The following is a 9696-nucleotide window of genomic DNA, read 5'->3' on the forward strand; positions in this document are numbered from 1 at the left end:
CTAAACCTTTAGATGTGCATTTAAAAAACTATAAAATGCTTACAGCAGAGGAATATTTGGTAAAAAATGAAGTCGAAAATACCTATGACGATTTTCTGTCTTCGAAGATATTCTGTCTATAGCAACGTATAGCGACGAACTTGGTTTTCACAAAATGTTCATCCTTCCTCTGGATAGTTCTTGATCGGCGAAGCTCCCTCTATCGCTAGTTGTTCCCAAACGTTAGCCATACTCAAAAAGCACAAAATTCCAATTGAAAACACGTTACAATTGCCAAAATACATATACTTGGTAACGTTCAGTGTTCTTAGATTTCAAGCAAGCCAAAAAACTGGTTTTAAAGTGTGTCTTGAGATCAGCATGCCGATTAAAAACAGAAATAGGTAATCACACATGCTACACAGTTTTTTTTATTTTTTTGTACACCATTGTAATTTATATTAGGTAGTGAAATACCGTAAGACTTTAATTGCCATTAGCAGATAGCAGAGGAGTATTTAGTAAAAAATGAAGTCAAAAATACCTATGACGATTTTCTCTCTTCGAAGATATTCTGTCTATAGCAACGTATAGCGACGAACTTGCTTCTACAAAAAAACTATGATCATTCGAATAGCCTTGCATATGCAAAAAGACATTTTCTGAAAAACCTGACCGCACAAAATACATATTAATGCATATCAAATCGATAAGTTAATGTCGGCTAATCTCAATGATATTGTACTATATTATATTATGACTAACTCATAGATCATATTATGTGGTTTATAGTTTATAGGCTTTTTTAAGATTCATAAATACGCTTTATATTATATATATATAACATTCCAGGCTTATTCGTTAGCGTCTAGCGCCTTGTTTTCTGCTTTTTCTAACGATAAATACGGTTTTTGTACACCATTGTAATTTATATTAGGTAATGAAATACCGTAAGACTTTAATTGCCATTGTTCTTTCTAATCTTCTTATTTTATTATATGAAAATCAGAGCACAGATATGCGTTAGAATAGATTACAGTGTAGTTGTACATTTCCATGGGAACAGAGATCTTACTGTAGTGACGACAAAGACCTTCCACTAGCAACTACGTACGTGGAGTTTAGAGATTACATAGAATATCTAAGTTCCCAATAAACCGATTTATTTCGACAGTTGTAAACGGAGAATATACCCAAGAAGCCATTCCATACCAAAAGAAGAGTAGAGAAAAAAACGAGTACGCATTATCAAACTAACTCATACTTGATATTATCTGGTTATCTGATTTTGATTAATATTAAATAATGCAAAACTCAGAGAACAGACTTGCTTTTATTTAGGCAATACAAATATTTATTTAGGTTTTTAATAATTGAAACAAATGAAACACAAATGACTTTAGCAATCGTGCTATGACTTGTAAAAATATCAACCCTTCATATTCTAATCTAATTTTTACTAATTTTCATATTCTATGGTATTAAAAAAAGATAACGGATATGCGTTAGAATAAATGAAGTACTGTAGTTCCTTCCCAATGTGAAATCTGCCATTTTTAAACCCAACTACATAAACATTGTATTATTATTATATTACAAATAGCACCAAAGAAATAAAACACGGTAGTAGTTCTACAAAATAATGGTGATCATTCGATGAATAGCATTTGCAAAAAGAGATTTTCTCAAAAAAGTGACCTTACAACACACTAGTATGTGTGTACGCGCTGGATAGAAGCCCTTCAAATGTGAAATAGAGTATATTGTGAATTTCAGCAGTATTAAGTGATACATGCCAATGAAGTCAATGAAAACCTATTAATATTTCTTATTTAAAAATAATTCCTTTTTTTTGTGTCACACAATGAAAAAAAACTAGTACAGTTGGGTCGGGGCATAGTGGTGACGGAGAGGTTACAGGTCTACATATTTTATTATAACTGATACACATCATACAACACAGAAATAATTTGTTTCCAAAGTCGTAGAATCATTCACGACCAAAGAGCTTGCTGAACACATTTTAATATTTCTTTTAAAAGAACTTCAAAAAGGAAGGAATTACCGTTATCAAACTGAATAAAAGAGTTAACGTCGGTGAATGACTTTACTGTCTTACTATGTATGTAACAAGATAGACTCAGTCTCAAAAAGGTTGTGAACCACAGAAATAGAGAGAAGAAAACGTGTACACACAGGTAAAAAACCATTTAAATGTAAAATCCGGAATAACATTCCAGGCTTTCTCGCCAGCGTCCAGCGATTTGTTTTCTGCTTTTACTAACGATAAATGCGGTGTGTCTAGTCCACCGCCTTCCGACGACAAAACCGAACAGAGATCTTTTTGGTTAATTTATTATTGATTATTTTAGCAGGGTTTGTATAGATGAGGAACCCTTAAGGTTGAGACATGGAATGAGATGCAACTAAAAGTTCAACAATTTAAAAAGAAACATAAATACACGCTGGATAAAAACCATATAAATGTGATATATGGTATATTGTGCAAGAGCGTACGAATTTATTTCAGTGCAAATTTCATAGACAATATTATATTACGTTACATTATATTAATGTATTTTGTATGACACACACAGATGAGAGGTCTTTTAAGCCAAGCCAAGCGTTTTAGTTTAAACAACAAAAAGTTTTCATTGGCCGTTTTATCATACGATACACGCAGCAAACAACAAAATTGTATTACGACAATTTGAAAAATATAGCCATGGACATAGACACGGCCGTGTTGCAGAAATATAATTAAGTTCATCAAAACCAATAAACGCTATACTTACATTTCAAATGTTTGCGAAGATACAGCATTGTGCATACATTTTAAATGTTTAGTTTGATCCGGTCAGAAGTCTTATTATAACTAACAAAGCTTAATCTACACGGCACTATTACAAAATTACAAAAACAAATTGAAAAATTAATGTCGGCTAATCTCAATTTATGATATTGCAGTATATAATATTATAACTAACTAATAGATCATATTATGTGGTTTATAGTTTGTAGGCTTTTTTAAGATTCATAAATACGCATTATATAATATATACAACAAAAAGAGCTTGCTGAACACCTATTATGTTCCTTTTAAAAGGACATCTAAAAGAAAGGTATTACCGTTGTTAAACCGATTTGAAAAGTTAATGAAGGCGAATGACTTTACTGTCTCACTATGTATGTAACAAGATAGACTCAGTCTCAAAAAGGTTGGGAACCATAGAAATAGAGAGAAGAAAAAGTGTACACACAAGTAAAAAACCTTTTAAATGTGGAATCTGGAATAACATTCCAGGCTTTCTCGCCAGCGTCCAGCGCCTTGTTTTCTGCTTTTTCTAACGACAAATGCGGTCTGTCTAGTCCACCGCCTTCCAACGACCAACCCGAACAGAGATCTTTTTGGTTAATTTATTGTTGATTATTTTAGTAGGGTTTGTATAGATGAGGAACCCTTAAGGTTGAGACATGGAATGAGATGCAACTAAAAGTTCAACGATTTAAACAAAAACAGAAACACAAAAAAATACACGCTGGATAAAAACCCTATAAATGTGATATATGGTATATTGTAAAAGAGCGTGCCAATTTATTTCAGTAGTATTAGGTGATACTTGGCAATGAAGTCACTGAAAACCTTTTATTAGCAGTTTAAAATTAGGTTTTACAAATTATCTGATGTAAACCGGAGACGTAATTAAAATACTAAGAACTCCTTGGTACATCGAACAGCAAGATGCTATAATCAGTCCAAATCGAATATAGGCTATCATTATGATTCTATAAAAATGTTTATTTCAAAGTAAATAGATTAAGCAAAACATATGATATGTTCAAATTATGAAATATTATGTACTGTGTAACAATAATGCCAATTCAGCAAATGACCCACATTAACTTAATGTAAAATAAGCAAAACAATATAAACTATTTTTGACTATATAAGGCGAATGTAACACAAGCCAAAGACGGCTCTCCGCTTAGCATTAACTAGGTGGAGAACATATTGTATCGACTGTTGTTTTGTGCCATTATACTTTATTTTTAAAGTATATTCTCGACTTGCGTATTAATTTATTAACGTTACCTTTAGTGTCTCATTTTTAAGAGTTAAAAGTTTACCTTTTGAATAACGTGTGCTGGGACAACCTTTTTAGTGATCAAAATTGCAAATAGTCCTTATTCTTTAAAGTTCTATACTTACGGCAATAGTCATTAATCTTGCACTAGGTATAATTGCAAATAGTCCCTAATTACGATTAAACCCGTATTAGGCGTTTGGTTGATTACTACTTAGTGTGGGTTAGTCGTCTGGCTGAAGTATAGTTTCGGAAGGTTTAAGCGGCTGGGCATTGGCTTTGATCAGCTTTAAAGGATCCTAGTATTACATCTTTAAAAGGTTATCACGTTGTGCGTATCGAGTTAATACCGCATACGACTATACTTATAATAATTTTGATAAACAATAAGTGTCATTTGTTTTATAGATAATATTATAGTTTGAACTAATAGTATTATTGGTCATAATCAAACACATAACCGATAGATTGTGTTCTCGATGTTTATACTTTCATAATATGTTGCTACATTAAAAAAGGCATTATATATGCCAATGAAATCACTGAAAACCTATTATTATTTCTTAGTTTAAAAAAAATTCCTTTTTTTGTGTTACACAATGAAAAAAAACTAGTACAGTTGGGTCGGGGCATAGTGGTGACGGAGAGGTTACAGGTCTACATATTTTATTATAACTGATACACATCATACAACACAGAAATAATTTGTTTCCAAAGTAGTAGAATCATTTACGACTAAAGTGCTTGCTGAACACCTTTTAATATTCCTTTTAAAAGAACTTCTAAAAGGAAGGAGTTACCGTTATCAAACTGACTTTACTGTCTTACTATGTATGTAACAAGATAGACTCAGTCTCAAAAAGGTTGTGAACCACAGAAATAGAGAGAAGAAAACGTGTACACACAGGTGAAAACCCTTTTAAATGTAAAATCTGCCAAAATATTTTTCAACCAAATTGAATAGTTGTTGACGGGAAATGTCGTTAGTGTCATACTGTGTATGTAACGAGATATAAGGAATAAAACGAGTATGCGTTGTTAAACTAACTCATAGATCATATTATATGTGCTTATATTATTTACTATGTTGGTATGATGAAAATAGTCGTTGTTTATGCCAATAAAATCACTGATTATAGTCCCTTATTATTATATTTTCAAAAAAGGATTCCTTTTTTTCAGCAGTTTTAAACGGATAGTATAAGCACAGAGAAGTCATTCACTACCAAAAGGAGAGTAGAGGAAAAAACGAGTATAGATCATATTATGTGGTTTATAGTTTATAAGCTTTTTTTAGATTTATAAATACGCATTATATAATATATATAACATTCCTGGCTTTCTCGCTAGCGTCCAGCATCTCGTGTTCTACTTTTTTAACAATAAGTACGTTCTTTATGGTTGATTTATTGTTGATTATTTTAGTAGGGTTTTTATAGATGAGGAACCCTTAAGGTTGAGACATTGAATGAGATGCAACTAAAAGTTCAACAATTTAAAAAGAAACACAAATGACAATAAGCAGTCGTGCTATGACTTGTTAAAAATTGATCCATTCATGTTATAATCTAATTTTTACTAATCTTCATATTTTATGATATGAAAATCAGAGCACAGATATGCGTTAGAATAGATTACAGTGTAGTTGTACATTTCCATGTGAACAGAGATCTTTCTGTAGTGACGACGAAGACCTCCCGCTAGCGACTACGTACTTGAAGTTTAGAGATTACATGGAATACATAGGTTCTCAATAAACGGATATTTTTCACCATTGTAAACGGAGAATATACCCAAGAAGCCATTCAATACAAAAGGGGAGTAGAGAAAAAAACGAGTATGCATTATCAAACTAACTAGTACTTCAAACTAAGAAGACAATCTTGAAAAAAATTACCTAAACACAAGTTACATTCATTTATATTAGGTCTTGTATTCAATACATAACCATATCATCTTGATTTAAGATGTTAAGATGAATGCGCTATATCTTGGTGAATTTGTGAGCTCTTTTAATAAGTACTGAAAATTATTTTTACTTTTTATATTAAACAAATAGCATTAAAAAAAAAATCCGTAGTGCTTCTACAAAAAAACTATGATCATTCGAATAGCCTTGCCTATGCAATAAGATATTTTCTCAAAAACCTGACCTCACAAAACATATTAATACACACTAGATAAATGCTGTTCAAATGTGAATTATTGTATAACGTGACATATTGTGAACGAGCGCACCAATTTATTTCAAAGTACTATCGAAATTTCATACTATGTTTTATGTATACTATGTATATTTTAAGACAAGTATGAGTATAGATAGAGTATTTAGTAAAAAATGAAGTCAAAAATACCTATGACGATTTTCTGTCTTCGAAGATATTCTTAAAGATTCATAAATACGCATTATATAATATATATAATATTCCAGGCTTTCTCGCCAGCGTCCAGCACCTCGTGTTTTACTTTTTTAACAATAAGTACGTTCTTTTGGAACCCTTAAGGTTGAGACATGGAATGAGATGCAACTAAAAGTTCAATAATTTAAAAAGAAACACAAATGTCAATAAGCAGTCGTGCTATGACTTGTTAAAAATAGATCCATTCATGTTAAAGTCTAATCTTCATATTTTATGATATGAAAATCAGAGCACAGATATGCGTTAGAATAGATTACAGTGTAGTTGTACATTTCCATGTGAACAGAGATCTTTCTGTAGTGACGACGAAGACCTCCCGCTAGCGACTACGTACTTGACAAAAAACTATGATCATTCGAATAGCCCTGCCTATGCAAGAGGTCATCTTCTCAAAAACCTGAACTCACAAAACATATTTATACACACTAGATAAATGCTGTTCAAATGTGAATTATTGTATTACGTGACATATTGTGAACGAGCTCTTCAATTTATTTCACCAGTATTAAACAAGAAGTACTATAAAAGTTTCATACTATGTTAGTTTATACAATCATGGCTTATAATTACATTTTATGACTACCAGTATTATCGATAGGGTTTGTATAGATGAGGAACCCTTAAGGTTGAGGCATGGAATGAGATGCAACTAAAAGTTCAACAATTTAAAAAGAAACAAAAACACAAAAAAATACACGCTGGATAAAAACCCTATAAATGTGATATATGGTATATTGTGAAAGAGCGTACGAATTTATTTCAGTGCAAATTTCATAGACAATATTATATTACGTTACATTATATTAATGTATTTTGTATGACACACACAGATGAGAGGTCTTTTAAGCCAAGCCAAGCGTTTTAGTTTAAACAACAAAGAGTTTTCATTGGCCGTTTTATCATACGATACACGCAGCAAACAACAAAAATTGTATTACGACAATTTGAAAAATATAGCCATGGACATAGACACGGCCGTGTTGCAGAAATATAATTAAGTTCATCAAAACCAATAAACGCTATACTTACATTTCAAATGTTTGCGAAGATACAGCATTGTGCATACATTTTAAATGTTTAGTTTGATCCGGTCAGAAGTCTTATTATAACTAACAAAGCTTAATCTACACGGCACTATTACAAAATTACAAAAACAAATTGAAAAATTAATGTCGGCTAATCTCAATTTATGATATTGCAGTATATAATATTATAACTAACTAATAGATCATATTATGTGGTTTATAGTTTGTAGGCTTTTTTAAGATTCATAAATACGCATTATATAATATATACAACAAAAAGAGCTTGCTGAACACCTATTATGTTCCTTTTAAAAGGACATCTAAAAGAAAGGTATTACCGTTGTTAAACCGATTTGAAAAGTTAATGAAGGCGAATGACTTTACTGTCTCACTATGTATGTAACAAGATAGACTCAGTCTCAAAAAGGTTGGGAACCATAGAAATAGAGAGAAGAAAAAGTGTACACACAAGTAAAAAACCTTTTAAATGTGGAATCTGGAATAACATTCCAGGCTTTCTCGCCAGCGTCCAGCGCCTTGTTTTCTGCTTTTTCTAACGACAAATGCGGTCTGTCTAGTCCACCGCCTTCCAACGACCAACCCGAACAGAGATCTTTTTGGTTAATTTATTGTTGATTATTTTAGTAGGGTTTGTATAGATGAGGAACCCTTAAGGTTGAGACATGGAATGAGATGCAACTAAAAGTTCAACGATTTAAACAAAAACAGAAACACAAAAAAATACACGCTGGATAAAAACCCTATAAATGTGAAATATATATACAAATTACGTCGGTTCGACTGCAATGTATGTCAAAGGAGGTTTACAGCCAAAAATAATATAATCCGGCATATTGCGAAATCGCATACCAGCACTTCCGTGAGAAAGAAAGCGCCTCAAAAAAATAAAGTCAGTCATCGTAACAGCAGAATCAAAGAGTATACTCGAAACAAAGAGTAAAAGAGCGTACCAATTTATTTCAGTAGTATTAGGTGATACTTGGCAATGAAGTCACTGAAAACCTTTTATTAGCAGTTTAAAATTAGGTTTTACAAATTATCTGATGTAAACCGGAGACGTAATTAAAATACTAAGAACTCCTTGGTACATCGAACAGCAAGATGCTATAATCAGTCCAAATCGAATATAGGCTATCATTATGATTCTATAAAAATGTTTATTTTAAAGTAAATAGATTAAGCAAAACATATTATATGTTCAAATTATGAAATATTATGTACTGTGTAACAATAATGCCAATTCAGCAAATGACCCACATTAACTTAATGTAAAATAAGCAAAACAATATAAACTATTTTTGACTATATAAGGCGAATGTAACACAAGCCAAAGACGGCTCTCCGCTTAGCATTAACTAGGTGGAGAACATATTGTATCGACTGTTGTTTTGTGTCATTATACTTTATTTTTAAAGTATATTCTCGACTTGCGTATTAATTTATTAAGGTTACCTTTAGTCTCTCATTTTTAAGAGTTAAAAGTTTACCTTTTGAATAACGTGTGCTGGGACAACCTTTTTAGTGATCAAAATTGCAAATAGTCCTTATTCTTTAAAGTTCTATACTTACGGCAATAGTCATTAATCTTGCACTAGGTATATTTGCAAATAGTCCCTAATTACGATTAAACCCATATTAGGCGTTTGGTTGATTACTACTTAGTGTGGGTTAGTCGTCTGGCTGAAGTATAGTTTCGGAAGGTTTAAGCGGCTGGGCATTGGCTTTGATCAGCTTTAAAGGATTCTAGTATAACATCTTTAAAAGGTTATCACGTTGTGCGTATCGAGTTAATACCGCATACGCTATACTTATAATAATTTTGATAAACAATAAGTGTCATTTGTTTTATAGATAATATTATAGTTTGAACTAATAGTATTATTGGTCATAATCAAACACATAACCGATAGATTGTGTTCTCGATGTTTATACTTTTATAATATGTTGCTACATTAAAAAAGGCATTATATATGCCAATGAAATCACTGAAAACCTATTATTATTTCTTAGTTTAAAAAAAATTCCTTTTTTTGTGTTACACAATGAAAAAAAACTAGTACAGTTGGGTCGGGGCATAGTGGTGACGGAGAGGTTACAGGTCTACATATTTTATTATAACTGATACACATCATACAACACAGAAATAATTTGTTTCTAAAGTAGTAG

This window comes from Adelges cooleyi, unplaced genomic scaffold, assembly GCF_023614345.1.
Source record: "Adelges cooleyi isolate 19-005CV unplaced genomic scaffold, UGA_ACOO_1.1 ACOO_flye_CR_arks_rails_tigmint_CR_PRNA_1, whole genome shotgun sequence".
Taxonomy (NCBI): Eukaryota; Metazoa; Arthropoda; class Insecta; order Hemiptera; family Adelgidae; genus Adelges; species Adelges cooleyi.